At 43.5% G+C, this 18,360-nt stretch overlaps 1 long non-coding RNA gene across 4 annotated transcripts in view; it reads left to right on the top strand.

Moving 5' to 3' along the window:
• The first annotated feature begins 344 nt into the window (after positions 1-344).
• LOC110260955 (uncharacterized) overlaps positions 345-18,360 on the top strand; it is an 83,113-nt gene continuing 65,097 nt past the window's right edge. For 2 of the 4 annotated variants that reach the window (XR_014805910.1, XR_002344599.2), the window contains exons 1-2: positions 4,928-5,991; positions 15,363-15,446. This is a non-coding gene — a long non-coding RNA (uncharacterized LOC110260955). Of the gene's footprint in view, positions 607-1,930; positions 2,621-4,432; positions 5,992-15,362; positions 15,447-18,360 lie in introns of those variants that run through there. The other 2 variants (XR_014805909.1, XR_014805908.1) reach the window with 2 other exon arrangements.

Below are 18,360 nucleotides of genomic sequence, written 5' to 3'. Positions count from 1 at the left end.
CATTAGCAAAAAAAAAAAAAAAAAATTCCCAACTCCAACAGAAATTCTTTTGATGCAACAAGATGAAATTCCTGTATTTGCTCTCAGATTGTGTATTATTTATGAACAAATCACAGATCACAGAGGGAGGAGGCAGCAAAGAGAGATAAACGCATGTGACAGGAACACATGCTGACGGTACGTACAGCACATACTGAAATTATTCCCCTATTCCTTAGTTGAACGAGTAAAATGCTCTCTGCGGTAGCATAGTTTGCTCAGTAGTGAAACTAGTAAAGAACCTGCAGAGATTGTTGTCTCCAGTAACGGGGGATGTCTTTAAGGTCGGGGTTTGTCCTGCAAGCACATTGAAGCAGAAAACCAAGACTGAAAGCTAGAATGAGAAGAGGCTTCTTTGGGGTTGGTAGATGCAAACTGGTACATTTGGAATAGGTAAGCAGGTGAGAGGTGGGATTAAGATGGCACCCTAGAAGCACTGGAGCTCAACCTCTCTCCTAAAAACAACAAAATCCACGACTAAAGGCTGAGCACTCTTCACCCAAATGGACTGGAAACCTTAAATAAGATATCCTACTCCAGAAGAAAATGAGGAGGCCACATCAAGAGGTAGGAGGGGTGATTTCGTGACATAAACAACCCCATACCTCCCGGGTGGGAAGCCTCACAGACTGGAAACTAACTGGTTCACAGAGACTCACCTACAGGAGGGAAAGCTCTGTGCCCCACATCAAACTCCCACGTGTGGGGGTCTGGCGCTGGGAGAAAGAACCCCTGGAGCGTCTGGCATTGAAGGCCAGCAGGGCTTGTGCGAAGGAGCTCCCCGGGATTGGGGGAAACGGAGACCCCATTCTTAAAAGGCGCACACAGGCTTTCACGTGCACTGGGTCCCAGGGCAAAGCAGAGTCTCCATAGGAATCTGGGTCAAACCTGACTGCAGTTCTTGGAGGACATCCTGGGAAAACAGGGGTGAACGTGGCTTGTTGTGAGGGACGGACATTGAAAGCAAAGCTCTGGGGAATATACAGCAGCGGTGCCTTTCTCTGGAGGGGGCCATTTTGGGAAAGTCTGGCCCCACCTGTCAGTCAGTGCTGAGAAGCCCCAGGGCAAACACCAATCCAGGTGGGATCACAGCCCTGCCCTTCAGTAAACAGGCTGCCTAGAGACCCCTCAGGCCACAGCTGCCTCTAATCGCATCCCAGACTAAGCCCCACCCACCAGAGGGATTAGAATCAGCTCCACCTACCAGTGGGCAGGCATCAGCCCCTCCCATCAGGAAGCCTACTGCAGGCCCCCTACCCACTTCAGCCACAAAGGGGGCAGACACCAGAAGGAAGAGAGGCTACAACTCTATTATCTGTAAATAGAATGGATAAGCAATGAGGTTCTATTATATAGCACGAGAAACTATATCCAGTCTCTCTTTTTCTTTCTTTCTTTTTTTTTTAGGGCCACACTCGAGGCATATGGAGGTTCCCTGGCTGGGGGTCAAATCAAAGCTGTAGCCATCGGCCTATGCCACGGCCACAGCAACACAGGATCTGAGCCGCGTCTGTGACCTACACCACCAATGCCAGACCCCTAACCCACTGAGCAAGGCCAGGGATCAAACCCACAACTTCATGGTTCCTAGTTGGATTCATTTCCGCTGCGCCATGGCGGGAACTCCGATATATATCCAGTCTCTTGAGATAGAACATGATGGAAGATAATATGAGAAAAAGAATGTATATATGTATATGTGTGTGTGTGACTGGGTCACTATGCTGTACAGCAGAAATTGACACAACACTGTAAATCAGCTATACTCTAATTTTAAAAAGAAGAAGAGGCTCCTTTAAGTTTCCTTAAGAGGGAGCCATTCTCTGATGACTCATCCTATAAAGATTCAAAGGTCTGAACAACAAAGGTGCAGCTCACTTTGAATCTGGCCACTGCTTGTTTTTCTCAAACCATGCTCAGCTTTCCTGCTGTAGCCACCATATTCTCTATCTCAGCTGTGGCATCTCTTTCCCACTGGGAATGGATTCTTGGGGGAGCCAAGGGTCCTGGGATGAGAAAAGGTCATTCATTTACTGTTACACAGCCTTTGTACAGATGATGCTCTGCAAATGCTTTGCTACTCTTGTTCCCTTGCTCTTCTTTAGCTTCTATCTGTCTCCCTCTGAGAACTCTCCCACCACTCTTTAGTATCAGCCTGGGAAAGTAGACTAGTCCCTGGGGCTTTGTTGCTAGACATCCATACGTGGATGCAAGTTCCTTCTCCATCTTCCCTCCATCCACAGCACTCCACTAGTTACATGACCTCGGGCAATGTCCTCAGCCTTCTGAAATTTTCCCATCTCTAAAATGGGTACATGGTAATGCCCATTTTTGCTGTTTTTACTTATCAGCTCAAATGCCTACGTGAAGGTATAATCGTCCCAGCCACAGGGAACCTCTCCCACTTCTTGTTTTCTAATAGACTCCACTGGGTGTGTGCCTCCTCATCCTCACTAAACTGAGCATACTTGAGGTGGCCTTCATTCATCATATTCATATTCATTCATCATGGTCACCTTCGAGTGCCCAGCAATATCTAGCAGAGCAAGTGCCTTGCATGCTGGAACTTCCTGAAGGAGAGGTAGCCCATCTGTCTTTCTCACTGATTCTGTGCTTCAGCCTAGGGCTAACAAACACCACACACACAAGAACTGTTTGTTGGATGAAGAACAGGCATGCAAGTAATCGCTTAATTAATACGGTTTGCCAAAAATGATGAGTGAATCAAGGATGGCCAGTTGAAAGTCCTTAAAAGTTCTCGTTTACCATTGCATGCCGGATGATCAGTATGATTATGTTCAGTTAATGATTAGTGAGAGAATTAGTCAATACACCAATCGATTAATCCAGTGGCCTAGTGTCTCCTATTTCTCCATGGAAGGCAATAGGCACCCCAGAAATACCACTGGAAAGTTTGAGTCACCTTCTGCTGTTAGAACCAAAGGAACGTAGACCACACCAAAACTGATGAATTTTTCCTAAATCAGTGATTCCCAACCAGGGCGATTTTGCCCCCCGAGAGGATATGTGGCAGTGTCTGGAAATATTCTTGGTTATTATACTGGGAAATTGTTACTGGCACCTAGTGGATAGAGCTTAGGGACTGCTAGTCATCCTACAAAGCATAGGACAATCCCCACGACAGGATATTATGGTGTCTCAAATGTCAGTAATGCAACAGTTGAGAAGCCCCGTTGTCAATGATCAGCTATGGAGAGATTTTTTTTTTCCACAGCAACATATTAAAATGTGGCTCAAAATTACTGAGACTTTATAATGCCTGCCTCATTCACAGGATCATAAAAAGTCAGGGTAGAAAGGAACACTAGAGGTGATCAGGTCCAAACGCTTTGCAGTGGAGATCTTGCAAGTCCAGAAAAGGAAGAGGATGCTCCGAGGCGCACAGCTGGGAAATGGCCAACACAGGACAAGAAGCCAGGCTCCCACGGCCCGGGCTGTTCTCCAGCCCCTCCCTCTCTGTTTCCAATGTGTCAGCAATTGAGCCCCCTTTACGTCTCCCCTGCAGGTTCCGCCCCAGCCCAGATGCTGCAGCCCATTCAACCCCCAGGTTAGAGCACTGTTTCTCCAACTGCCATCATTCACATCCTACATTGATAACTTTTGCCACATCTGTGAAGCACCAGTACACTCATTATATAATAACTTCATTTATTACTTTTTTCTTTTAAAAAATCTTAATAAGGAAATTTTTGTGTGTGTGTGTCTTTTTAGGGACATGCCTGCAGCATATGGAGGTTCCCAGGAGGCTAGGGATTGAATCCAAACTACAGCTGCCAGCCTATGCCACAGCCACAGCAGCACCAGATCTGAGCGGTGTCTGTGACCTACACCACAGCTCACGGCAACACTGGAACCTTAACCCACTGAGGGAGGCCAGGGATTGAACACAAGTCCTCATGGATACTAGTCGGGCTCTTTAACCCCTGAGCCACGACGGGAACTCCATTAATAAGGAAATCTTTTATCAGCAGTGATATCGTTTGCCATAATTAAAGGGATGTAAAAATTGGCATGATGCAAAGAAAAATGTTGTCCAGTGCTAGGTGGATACGGTTGCACCTTTAAGTCTCTGAGCCTGAGCCTCCTTTTTAAAAAGGGAGATTTGCAAGCGTAGGAGGTGTTAAGCACATGTTGGCAGAAAACTGAGACGTTCTCCTGAGTGTAATAAGAGGTATTGGAAAAGAATTGAAAAAGGAATGCATTTCTCATCATTTGCTTCCATATTACTTATGACTATGCTCATACACCCCTTAGCATCATCTTGTATTCCCTGGGTGATATATTTATTTTTGGAACTACTGGATTCGAAGAATAGGAGGGACCAAAATTATTTCTGCCTTCTTTGATGTAAGTTTCTTCTTTTGTCTCCCAGAGGGAAAGAAGGCAGGCAGCCGGAGTGCTGCTGTGCTTCTGCTTCAAGTGCAATGAACTAGGAAAATGAAACAGTGACTCAGTGAGGAATCAGTCACTGCCTTGCAAACTTTCACAGGATACATTTTAGATGAGAGAAGAGGATAGCGGGAGAAGTCTAAGATGACCCCGTGACCCCCACCTTTGTATAATCCCCTGCCCTTGGACCCTGTGTTGAAACTGTGAATATGATCACATCCCATATCATACCTGTGATTGTTCTTCTGTTGCCAGAGGAAGATGACACTGGGTGGGTCCGAGCTAGTCGTGTGATGCTTGAAAATAAGAGTGTTCTTCAGGGTGTTGCAGGCAGGGGAGATGGGCTGCAGCTGGCCTGGAAGAAAACAAACATTCATGGGGTGGGGGCTGACGCAAAGCTGAGAGCAGCGCCCAGCTGACAACGATCAGGACAATGGGACCGGAGCCTATATCAGCCAAGAAACAAATTCAGCCAACCACCAGTGGGCTTCCAAGAGGACCCCAAGGCCGGACTTCTACAGAAACTGTGAAATCGTCACTCTGTGTTGTTTTAAGCGGCTAAGTTCCTGGGACTCTCCTGCATAGCAAGGGAAAACTAACATAAAGGGACACAGAAATGAATACAGTGAACGCTGGCACCCGGGAACTTATATTCTAGGCCTGGAGAGAAGATACCCAGAAAACCAATTTAAATATTAATCAGGGTATATAAGTTTATGTCTGAGAAAGACAAGCAAAGTGAAGAAAGAAATGCGGCAGAGGAAAACCAGAGAAAGAGTCATGCCGGAGGTGACATTTGCACAGGCCCTAACATTCAAAGAGAATTTCAGCAACGAGAGGAGAGGTGGGCTTCTATGTCATCTGTGTCACCTGTGGCACGGACCAGATGCCGGCTTGGCCTTGCACAAAGAACCATGGAGTGTATAGGCCCTGGGTTCGGTGGTCTAGTTTCCGTCCTGGGCTCTACATCTTACCCACCGCACGACCTTGAACAAGGAAAGAAAGCTCTCAGATCCACAATGGCCCAAAGAAGCGTAATAACAGCAGTGGCTACCTCTGGTAGACAGAGTCACAAAGCCAGACATGACAGGACTGTGCTCCCTTACCTGTGCTAACTCCACACTGTATCCACCTATGTGGAGTCGAAGCTCTGCAGCTGAACGAACACCTTCTTCCAGGCTGCCTCCTTCCCGCGCAGGGCACGGGGCAGGACTGCAAATAGAAGCCCACGTACCGTGTGTCTGGATATTTACAAGCTATAAATCAAGCTAAAAGCTGTTAAGTAAGCGCCATCCTCCCACTTTGGCAACTGCACCTTCATAATGACAATATTTTTTTCAAATATATTTTTTAAAAAATTGGCTTCTGCTGCCCTGCCTCAATTTGGGACACCTTTGAAGGGCTACCCCAACTCCTGTGCTCCCCAGGGGGGCCGAGGTCTCCGTTGTAACCACATCAAGGACCAGCTTCTCCCTTTGCCCGCCTCTTGCCACGGTCCTCCTGGAACGTCTCTGGAGAAGGTGCCCCAGGAACCTTCTGTAGGTAAGTCTGTTCCCAGGGGACCCAGCCCCACACAACCCTCCTCTCACAGCTGATCAGGTGAGGATATGGACTCTCACCTGTGGAATTCCCCCACCGTGGGTTCCAATCTGGACCTATGGCTGCCGGACCCACCTCCCTAGCACAGGCTCTGCACACCTGATGGCTTCTAAGCCAAGAGCCAAGGCTTATGCAGGGAAGTTCTATAGCGGTCACCTCTTTTTCTTTTGGCTTTTCAGGGCCGCACCTGCGGCATATGGAAGCTTTCAAGCTAAGGGTCGAAGTGGAGCTGCCAGTTGCTGGTCACGGCCACAGCCACAGCAACGCAGGATCCAAACCGCATCTGCGACCCACACCACAGCTCGCCGCAACGCTGGATCCTTAACCCACTGAGCGAGGCCAGGGATGGAACCTACAACCTCCCAGACACTAGTCAGGTAGGTTCCTAACCTACTGAGCCACAACGGGAACTCAGCCCTTACCTCTTTATTAAAGCAAAGCAGGGCGTCCTCCTTTGGCAGTTTTCCAAGTGAATGCTCCCCCAGAGAGGACCAGCTCTGTGTGCTGATCACATGCAGCATTAAAAAAAAAAAGTAATTATGTGCAAAGAGAGAGTCCATGTGTCACTTGTTGGCCAGGTTTGTTTGGGACTTTATTATCATCCGTATCACTGTAGCCTATTATTCCTCTGCAGATTGGACAAGTTTCAAGGTTAATAAAAATGTTCTGGCAAATTGTTATTTTGAAAGTGATTGAAGGAAATGTCCCACTTGAAGCATATGTTTGACCTTTTGGGGGAGGGAAAGGAAGAAAATGCTCGTAGAAGCCTCACGCCATCCGAGTGCTTTTGACAGCTCTAAATTGTTTGGCAAGCGTTGAGTTGCTCTAAGCATCTCAGAGACTGGCACTTTCTTCCCAAGGCCCTTTCCCTCTGCTTGGACGTGTCACATTAGGTAACGACGATAATAATCACAAAATAATAAGAAGTTGCATTTTTTTAGTGAGAAGTTGCATCATTATTTTAGTCTCCGTGGTGTAAAAGAGAGACCTCATGTTTGGAGAAATGAAATCACTCATCCAAGGTCACAGCGTAGGTGCTGGAAGCTGGATTGAAAACCCAGGTCTGACCATCTCCACATCTCTCATAACTGCTTGTCCTCAGCCATAACCGGGGTACCATAGGCACTGGCAGCGCCCCGCCTGCCCACCACTGTTTCCTGGCTGCTCGTAGCTGCCGGAGCCTGTGTCTGCCTGAAAACTGACTTTCCCCAGCTTTGTCGAGGTAGAATCCACACATAAAAATTGTGCATATTTAAGGTGTACAAGGTGATGGTTGGAAATACATATACCTTGTGAAGTGAGGATCACAATCAAGATAATTAACTCGTCTGTCACCTCACGTAGGTGTATTTGTGAGTGTGTGAGTGTGTGTGGTGGGGGTGAGAACACAGAATAATCTACTCCCTTTAGAGAATGTGCAATACAGTATTCTTTCTTTCTTCTTCTTCTTTTTTTTTTTTTTTTTTGCCTTTTTGCCATTTTCTTGGGCCGCACCCACAGCATGTGGAGGTTCCCAGGCTAGGGGTCCAATCGGAGCTGTAGCTGCCGGCCTACACCACAGCCACAGAAACACGGGATCCAAGCCTCATCTGCAACCTACACCACAGCTCACGGCAACGCCGGATCGTTAACCCACTGAGCAAGGCCAGGGATCAAACCTGCAGCCTCATGGTTCCTAGTCAGATTCCTTAACCACTGCGCCACAACGGGAACTCCATCTTTCCTCTTGTCTTTTTACGGCCGCACCCGTGGCGTACGGAGGTTCCCAGGCGAGGGGTCGAATCTGAGCTGCAGCCGCCGGCCTACGCCAGAGCCACAGCAACGCCAGATCTGAGCCGAGTCTGTGACCTACAGCACAGCTCACGGCAACGCTGGATCCTTAACCCACTAAGCAAGGCCAGGGATCGAACCTGCATCCTCATGGATCTGAGGGTCATTAATGAACGAATGGGAACTCCAGTATTCTTTCTGTTTTTGACTGTGCCCATGGCATGCAGAAGTTCCTAGGCCAGGGGTGGAAATCATGCCACTGCAGTAACCAGAGCCATAGCAGTGACAATAACCCACTGAACCACAAGGGAAATCCTACAATACCGTGGCTTAACTGTAATCACCATGCTGTACGTTGCAGCCCCAGAACTTATTTTATGTCTGAAAGTCTGGGCCCTTTGACCACTGTCTCCCCATTTTCCTCTCCCCCTTCCCAAACCTGGAAACCACCATTCAGCTCTCTGCTTTCATGAGTTCAACTTTTTTAGATTCTCCTTGTAAGTGAGATTGTGCAGTATCTGTCTGTCTGGGTCTGGAATATTGCACTTAGCAAAATGTCCTCTGGGTCCTTCCAGATCTGTTGAAGGCTGCACTGCCTTGCAGAGCAGACCAGAAGCGCTAGAGAATTGCAAGCCAGAAGAAACCCTCAACTGAGTTCTTGAGGGTTGGGGTGTAACTGTCCCAGCTTCCTCACCCTTGGGTGGGATAATTCTGAGGTCGTGTGTTCCTTCTGGGGCTGAGCTCTAGCCACTTACTCTGGTAGCTGATCCAATAATACATCTTTTATTGACTGCCTTCCCTTCCCTGTGTCACTTGTCAATTGCCCTGCTTATATCCTCAGCACCTCCCAAATGAGCTACTTGGAACTACTTGCACTTAATTCATTGGTTCTTTCAGAGTCAGTTCAGAGTAATCTAAACGGGGAGAGGAATTCCCTAGCAATATCCCTGAGGGTGGGACATTTGTGATACGTTGGAACCTAAGAAGGACAGGTGCTGGACTGATTCCTGCTGTTGACCTGATGATAATATTGACTTCTGAAAATTCTGCCACCAGTTACTTTGGTCCTGACCTCCTGACCCCAGATTACCCTTTAACCACCTTCATGTTGGCAGGAAAATGCTATTTCAGGGAAAATCTTCCCCAAGGAAATATGTAACCAGTAGTTACAGATTGAAGACTTCCAGAGATGCTAAAGGGCACAATCTGACGACTCTAACCAATGCCTTAGGTGCGATTTCTCCCCTGCCCTGCAAGGCAGTGTACGGGGTGGTCTGTGGTGGTGAAGTCCAAGGACTATGCCCTCAGGTTGGAATCCCAGCCCCACTACATACAAGCTGTGTGACCTTGGGCACACATTTTAATCTCTCTGTGACTTATTATCCTCAGTAGTTAAGTCATGGTAATAGTACTGTCTACCTCATGAGATCATTGTGAATACAATGTAATACATGTAAAGAGTTTAGGAGTTCCCACTGTGGCTCAAGCGACACAGTGTCTGTGAGGCTTAAGAACCTGACACAGTGTCTGTGAGGATCCAGGTTCGATCCCTGGCCTCGCTGAGTGAGTTAAGGATCTGGTCTTGCCGCAAACTGAGGGGTAGCTCTGATCCAGTGTTGCTGTGGCTGTGGCATGATTTGACCCCTAGCCCAGGAACTCCCATATGCCATAGGTACAGCTGTAAAAAGAAAAGTTTAGATAGTGCCTGGAATATAGTAAGTGCTAGATAGATGTTATTATTATTATTATTATTAATCGTCCTCACATTGGAAAAGAGATAATGGGATGAGCACTTAATAAATGTAAGGTATTATTAATCAAAGTTTGCCCAACTCTTTTTTTTTTGTTTTGTTGTTTTTTTATTTTAACAGATATTTCATTTTTTTATTATTCAAATGAATTTATCACATCTGTAGCTGTATAATGATCATAACAATCCAATTTCACAGGATTTCCATCCCATAACCCAAGAACATCCCCCCACCCCCCCACCCCCCCAGACTGTCTCCTCTGGAGACCATAAGTTTTTCAATGTCTGTGAGTCAGCATCTGTTCTGCAAAGAAATTCAGTCTGTCCTTTTTTCAGATTCCGCATGTCAGTGAAAGTATTTGATGTTGGTGTCTCATTGTATGGCTGACTTCACTTGGCATGATAATTTCTAGGTCCATCCATATTGCTAAAAATGCCATTATTTCGTTCATTTTAATGGCTGAGTAATATTCCATTGTGTATATGTACAATATCTTCTTGATCCACTCCTCTGTTGATGGACATTTAGGTTATTTCCATGTCTTGGCTATTGCAAATAGTGCTGCAGTGAACATCAGAGTACATGTGTCTTTGCGAGTCATGGTTTTCTCTGGATACATGCCCAGGAGTGGGATTGCTGGATCAAATGGTAGTTCTATATTTAGTTTTCTGAGGCATCTCCATCCTCTTTTCCACAGTGGTTGCACCAATTTACAATCCCACCAACAGTGTAGAAGGGTTCCTTTTTCTCCACACCCTCTCCAGCACTTACTGTTTGTAGACTTTTTGACGATGGCCATTCTGGCTGGTGTAAGGTGGTACCTCATTGTGGTTTTGATTTGCATTTCTCTAATAATGAGTGATATTGAACATCTTTTCATGGCCATCCGTATGTCTTCTTTGGAGAACTGTCTGCTTAGATCTTCTGCCCATTTTTGGATGGGGTTTTTTTTGTTTTTTCTGTATGGAGCTGCAGAAGGTCTTCATAAATTTTGGAGATTAATCCCTTGTCAGTTGATTCACTTGCAAAGATTTTTTTCCCATTCTGTGGGTTGTCTTTTCATTTTGTTTAGGGTTTCCTTTGCTGTGCAGAAACTTTTAAGTTTGATTAGGTCCCATTTATTTATTTTTGTTGTCGTTTATGTCAGAGAGTGTTTGGCCTGTTTTCTTCTAAGAGTTTTATAGTGTCTGGTCTTATATCTAGGTCTTTAATCCATTTTGAGTTTATTTTTGTGTATGGTGTTAGGGAATGTTCTAATTTCATTCTTTTCCATGTGGCTGTCTGGTTTTCCCAGCACCACCTATTGATCAAGCTGTCCTTTCTCCATTGTATAGTCTTGCTTCCTTTGTCATAGATTAGTTGGCTGTAGGTTCGTGGATTGAATTCTGGGCTTTCTATCCTGTTCCACAGATCTATATGTCTGTCTTTGTGCCAGTACCATACAGTTTTGATGATTGTTGCTTTGTAGCATTTTTTATCAGGCTCATGTTTCCAGTTATAGACCACAGTGCAAATCAGTAATTTATGTACTTATTTTTAACTGAAGTAAAATTGACATACAACATTTCATTAGTTTAAAATGTACAACATGATTTGACATTTGAATATGCCAGGAAATGATCACCACAATACAGTCTAGTTACCACCACCATAAAAAGTTATAAAAATATTTTTTCTTGTGATGACAACTTTTAAGATTTACTTTCTTAGCAACCTTCAAATTTGTGATTACATAATATTGTCTGTAGTCACCATGTTGTATATTATGATCATAGGACTTATTTATTTTAAAACTGGACATTTGTACCTCTTGATTCCTGTCACCCATTTTTTCCATCCCCTAACACCTCTCCCCTCTGACGACCACCAGTTTATTCTCTGTTTTTATGGGTTTTGTTTTGTTATGTTTGTTTTGCTTTTGATTTCACATATGAGTGAACTCATACAATTTTTGTCTTTATCTGACTTACTTCACTTAGCATAATGCTTTCAAGGTCCATTCATGTGGTCACAAAGGGCACGATTTCATTCTTTTTTATGGCTGAATAATATTCCATTATATATATATATATATATAACATGTGAAATACATATGTATGTATATATATACACAATATATTCTTCATCCATTCATCCACCCATCAATAGACACTTTGGTTGTTTCCATATTTCAGCTATTGTAAATAATGCTGCAGTGAATATAGGGGTGCATACATCTTTTCAGATTAGTGTTCTTTTATTTATTTATTTATTTGGATAAGAGTCCAGAAGTGGAATTTCTATATCATGTGGTAGTTGTATTTCTAATTTTTAAAGGAACCTCCACACTATTTTCCATAGTGGCTGCACCAATTTACATTCCTGCCAGTAGTACATGAGGGCTCCCTTTTCTCCACACCCTCACCAACACTTGTTATTTCTTGTCCTTTGGATAACAGCCATGCTGACAGGTATGAGGTGATATCTCATTGTGGTTTTGATTCACACTTCCCTACTGATTAGTGATGTTGCAAATCAGTAATTTAGTGTCATCAAGATTATGAGTTTGCTATACAGTAGAAAACTGATGGAACACTGTAAGCCAGCTATAATGGAAAAAAAAATAAAAATCATTTTTTAAAAACCTAAAAAAAAAAAAGAAAAGATTATGAGTTTGCTGATGGCTCCGTGTCCCTCCTCTCTAAATTTTGTGCACCCTTGCCCACACAGTATACTTCAGTAGTATTCCAGATCTGCTGGAAAAATCAGCTAAGGGTGTCACGTTTCTCAAGTAATACTTTCATTTTTCTTATGAAGACCCTGTACTGTCTCACAAGCCAGCCCCACCATGAATGGACTCTTCTTCACCATATAATGAGAAACTCACCTAGTCTGTCCCAGGCAAAGGGAACAGCATGTGCAAAGCCCTTACCTGGAAGGCATCATGGCTGAAAAATTGGAAAAAGACCAGATGTGGTTGGAGCATAGGAGGAAGTGGAAATAATAGAACCATGTGGCCAGAGTCTGTGAAACAATATAGGCTACATCGTGGTGGTGAGTCTAGATCCCAAAGCAGCGGTTAGGTATGGGAGAGGCATAATGTGATGTGAATACACAGGGCTGGGCTCAGCGGGGCCCTGGGAAACTCCACCCCATCCCCCAACCTCTATTAGTGACCTGCTCCCCCTCCCTACTTGCCTCCATTCACTTAGAATTCCAGGCAGGAAATCAAAAACATCACCCTTGAACAGGACTCTATCAACAGGGGATCGAAGGAAAAATAACCAATAAAAATACATAGTAAAACAACTACTGAACAAACAGAGCTGCCACGTTCAAGCCCTGCCAGGTTATTACCTCGACTCGGAGGAGGATTTTGGAGTACTCTGATTTGATGTGGCTGGCTCCCCACCAATTATCTCAAAATGTCCTTTATTCCTTCTTACTTGGTATCTTCATTTTGAAGAACTGGTGTTCTAAAGCCTTTGGTGGGGAATCCTGGAAAAAAGAGCCCCTTCTCTCCCTGACCCAGGCAAGAAAGAAGGAAATGTTTTCTGTGTATTTCTATGTCTTCCAGAAAGCCCCTTCTTTCAGGCATATAGGTTCTTCTGAACCTAGCATCCTCTTGGAAAGATAACCCTATAATGCTTGCGAGCTGAAAAGACTGTGCACTATCCTCCTCTACAAGAATCCACACAATATTTGGGGCTTGAGAGTTGAGTAAATACACAGAGACCTAGAAAGCTCTTAGGAAACCCTTAGCACAGTGACCAGGTTAACAGGTGACTATTGCCTAGGAGAGGTTTGAGGGGCAGCCACTTGGTCCAGGTGGATAGATAAGAGTCTGTAATAGCAGCCAGGCCTTATAGGGCAAATTTCAGGACAAAACACTGCATTTCTCTGGGTTTAAAGTTACTCAGGCACAAGCCACGTACGTGCTTTATAAGCCCGTGAGCAGCGTCTTTTCCGTCTCTCAGCCTTCCCTGATATGTTGCTCAAACATATGAACGTGTGTGTTTGTGTTCGTGGTGGTGAGTCCCAATTCCAAAGCAGTGGTAGATATGGGAGTGGCATAATATGATGTACCCTTCCTAGAAGTGACATCAGAGCTGACATATTTCTAGACCTCAAGGAAAAGTCTGCCCATACGTCTCCCCTAGATGTAGCATGAGCCCTCCCAAGGTGGCTAGACCTCTCCAAGTTTTTTATTTTATTTCTTCCTCTATTCTTCTGATAGTGGTGGACTGAATTTATCCCTAGGTCAGGTAGCTAGGGAAGCATAAATCCCAAAAAAGTAAGAGCACCTCTTTGGCTAATGTTTTCATTAGATTCCTTTGGGTTTCAACTGACAGAAAACCCAACTCCTACCTGCTTAAGCAAAGAGGAAATTATTAGGCAAAGCCAATTGAAAAGACTAGGGGTAAGGCCAGCTGTAGGTACAGCTTGGTTCCTCCTGTCTTTTGTTTTAATAGAAAATATTATTATTTATTATCTCCCCTTTTAACCATCAGATAGGACCAATGCCAATCATTACAAAGTATTTTTTAAACCCCTTCAGGGTTTTTTAAAAATAATTACTTTATATACAGGAAGAAATTACCAAAATGTGTAACTGACTAGTAGTGGCTTTAAAACATGTTTTGCCCCTAACACATCATATACATTTCATTGCAACCCAGTGGTCCTTTTCAATATTTTTAATGTTCTTGATGACCCACTGAATTTGTCTTTACAACTCACTAATGGGTTATGACCTATGATTTGGAAAATTCTCTCTTGCAATATTCTGCTCTAACTTTCCTGCTGAGTTGCCTGAACAGCAGGGAGGAAGGAATTGAATCATGGGGACTCATTTTCTCTCTCTTTCCACTGAGTCTTGGCTGTGTGGCTTCATCCTTGATTCCACATAGGAGCAAAATGGCACCAGTTGCTCTAAAATCTATATTTTCTCTGCTTTCATGCGAGGGGCCCATGGCTCTCCCAGCACTCTTAGCAAAAACCCTATCATGTCTCACTGGCTTTGATTACCTCAAGCACCTTTCCTGAACCAGTTAGTGTGGCCAGAAGAATCTTATTTGTGGACTGGCCTAATGATGTGCTGCATCCATGACCCAGGTATGGAGTTCTAGTCAAGCACATGGGCTGAAGGTAGGGGAATATGTGGAAGGAAACTCAGAGGCAACAAAACTGAAAAAAAAAAAAAAAAAAAAAAGATACTCTCTACAGAGCTGGTTCTAATCATATGTGAAGCTAGCCTGTGATTGGCAAGTGATGGGGGGGGGGGGTCACTTCCCCAAGCACGGCCTCCTCCTGACTCACCAACACCTGGAATAACTTAGGTCTGAAGCTTTTCTTTCACAATGGAAGATATATCTTAAGATACAAATGCCTCTAGGAGAGAGGAGTCAATTCAGACTAAAGTGTAAGTGGCTGATGCAAAAATTTCTCTTGATTGGGGAGGAAGGAGAAAGTTATCATAGAAGGATTCATGCAATGGAGTGGAAGAGAGGTATAGAAAAGACAGGTGCAAAGAAGAAAAATTTATTTGCCTCCATCATGATTTGGCCTAAGGTTATCCTTGTTTTCGTGAAAGAGTGAAACCATTAGGTTTTAAAGATAAAAGTCGAAAAGAAACCTCTACATTGTGCAAAGAAAGCTGCTAAGAGTAGAAGGAGGAAATGGAGAAAGTATTTACATTCTTTTTGTGAAGAGGATGAATTTTTTTTGTAAATTGTTAATTTTTGTAAATTGAAAGAGTGGTAATTTCTTTGGGAAACAGAATATGTGGTACAAAATCAGTATCACTCTTTGCAGGTTGCATCGTGAATGGTGCCCCTGGAATTGTCCGTGGTGCAGCCTGTGAAACCCCATCCAGCCGCACTGGGAAGAAGGCTTAAAGTAAGTCACTTGCAAATCTAAGTAAACTTTGGGAAGTATTCTCCAAATTGTGTTTTATGGAGTACTAATTCTTCAGAATTTTAATAGATAATGAAAAGTTCATTGAATTAAGGAGTTAAAGAGACGCCAAGTTCATGAGGACCTCTGCAGGACTTCTCAGAGTCTTTAGTATACTAATCTGTGCAGTAAATATCCAAGAGGGGAGTGTAGAAAGAGATACTATCCAAATATATTTGATAATAGAGTTACGTGCAAAATTACATTTTGAGAAAAGCTATCTCAGTGCAAAATGAGAAGCAAGCCATCTTTCTTCTTTCAAGACTTGGTCACATTCATTTGGCAAATCATTATTGAGCACCTACTCTGTGCCAGATACTGTACAAGGGGCTGGAGATAGACAGATAAGAAAAATATAGGCAAGTTCTATGCTTCTGATGCTTACGCTATAATGAAGGAAAGACATCAAACCGGTAATCACACAATCAAATATAGTTTCCCCTTGAACAACATGGATTTGAACTGCATGATTCTGCTTACACGTGGTTTTTTTTTTTCTTTTTTTTTTTTTCAGTGAATATAGTACTTGGCTTTTCATTTTACAGATCTTAACTAAATGTGGGGAAAAATTTGTGTTTGATTAGCAATCACAATATGCGGAATCAGGAGAACAAGGGTTTGAATCCTGATTCTTCCCAAATTCTTTCAACTTCCTGCCCTTAGTGAGTCATTTATCAAATCCTTTTTTTTTTTTTTTTTTTTTTTTTGAGGCAGAGATAGCATGCATGGGGGTTGGCACACCTAACCCCTGTTTTGTTCAAGAGGTGAATATATAATGTCCTATATAATGTCCATATAAACCTATTTATATGTGTGTTACTGAGCTGATGCATATATATGCATTAAATGAGCATATATATTGGGGGTTTGTGTGTGTATATATACACATAGTTATTTTTAAAAGAAACTAAATTCAGTAAATCCGATTCATTAGATAATTCTAAACTGGATCAGACTTCAAAGAGCAACATCTTCATTTTAGACTCATTCATTTTCCCAAAAAATATTTACTGAGTGCCTACCATGCGCTAGGCTCCCTTTTAGCACAAGGAAACAGTGGTGAACTAAAAAGCAACCACTGCCCTCATGGAGTTTACAGTCTAGTTGGAGGGACAGACATTCAGCAAATAATCGTGCAAAGTCATTTACATGAAATTCTTTCCATTTTTTTTTCAATAAACATACATGGAGGTAAAGGCCAAGGTTGTAAGGCCATAAATCAAAAAGATGCTGGTTGACCCTCAAAAGGCTCACCGCTTAGGAGGGAACAGGGACCCACAGACAACAGTTTGCTCCTAATAATAGTAAGGACTGAATGGATGTTTCTGCAAAGTACCATGGGAGCAGGTAGAATGAGACTGCATGTAGGGGACTATTCACGGGAGACTTTATGGGAGGAAGCATGTGAACTGAGCCTTGAAAGCTGTGGAGACAACACCCCAACATAAGGTGAGTGCAAAGCCATACAACCTGATAGTGACAGACGCAGAGGGAAAACACTAGGATGCCAGAGCTTACAGCAGCTGCCCGGGGGGCCAGCAGCTAGAGCTGACTTCTCTTGGGTCCTTGAGGGGAGCTTTGGACCCTCATAGACTGAAAAACCTTCAGAGGGTGCAAATGTGGGCAGGTCCCCTCCCCGTGACAGCCATCTGAGTCTATGCACATCTGGTAAGCTGTGTGCAGAGCTGAGCAGCTCTAAGGCTCACTGGTCTTAGCCAAAGAACAATCTGGTTTCTGAGGTGTGTTTGCTAGCAACTCAGATTACACCTTCCACTCGAAGAGGGAAGCTGGGACAGATGCCAAACCCACAGTAAGCCACTCTGGCCCTTAAAATGGCACTTAGAGGGGCTGTAGAGAATATAAAGTGGATCAATCACTCAAAATAGAAGAGCAATCATAATCGTAAAATTCTCATTCAGCTCCATTCAGTCGCCAGCAACAAAGGGACTGATTGATCATTGCCAGCTCGGCTACCAGCCAGCTAAAAAAAATTAAGTGCGTTAAAGACAGAAATAGCATTGATATACAGGTAGGATATATAGACACATACAAATTTATCCAAATAGTAAATATACAGCACCCAGATTAAAAAACACAAAAAACAACAACAACAAAAAAACCCAGACTCTTACCAACCTCACAAAAGCCCTATGTTTCTAGTCACTCCCCCAAGGTTAACCATTACCTTTATTCCAATATCATAGATTAGTTTTGCCTGTTTTGTAGTCTACAGAAATGGATCATACAGTATGGACTTTTGCGTGGTGTTGTCTTTAATCATCATGCTTGTCCTGTCTGGTTGCATGTTATTCAGACTCAGTGCACAGTGTTGTGTGACTATTACCATTTATTTACATCTGTTGCTGTTGATGGGCATTTGGGTACTTTCCACTTTGTGGCTATTACAAATTGTGCTTCCATATACACTTAAGGACGTATCTTTGGCAATCACAGGTATGCATTTCTCTTGAGTCCGTGCCCAGGAGTAGAATGGCTGTGTTGTGGCATATAGGTAGATTCGGCTTTAATAGATCTTGTGAAAGAGTTTTCCAAAGTGGCTCTATTTGCTTACACCCTCACTAACAGCGTGCTGATTGTTCTATGAGTTTACAGACTCTTGGAATTTTGCGTCTTTTCCATTTTAGTCATTCTGGCTGGTGCGTAAGTGGTATTGCACTGTACTCTTCATTTTTGTATTCTGGATGACTAGTGAAATGTATCACTTTTTCATATGTTTATTGGTCAGTGAGATACCCTCTTTGGTGACTTATCTGTTCAAGTGTTTTGCTCATTTTTCTATGAGGTTGTCTTTCTTGTCCCTATTGATCTGTAGGAGTTTTTAGGAAATTGTTGATGT

Source organism: Sus scrofa, chromosome 6 (assembly GCF_054392235.1).
Source record: "Sus scrofa isolate SSC_HxYL_T2T_F1_AM1 chromosome 6, Sscrofa_HxYL_maternal_Yorkshire_Landrace_v2.0, whole genome shotgun sequence".
NCBI lineage: Eukaryota > Metazoa > Chordata > Mammalia > Artiodactyla > Suidae > Sus > Sus scrofa.
This window is presented reverse-complemented; position numbering and strand designations above follow the sequence as displayed.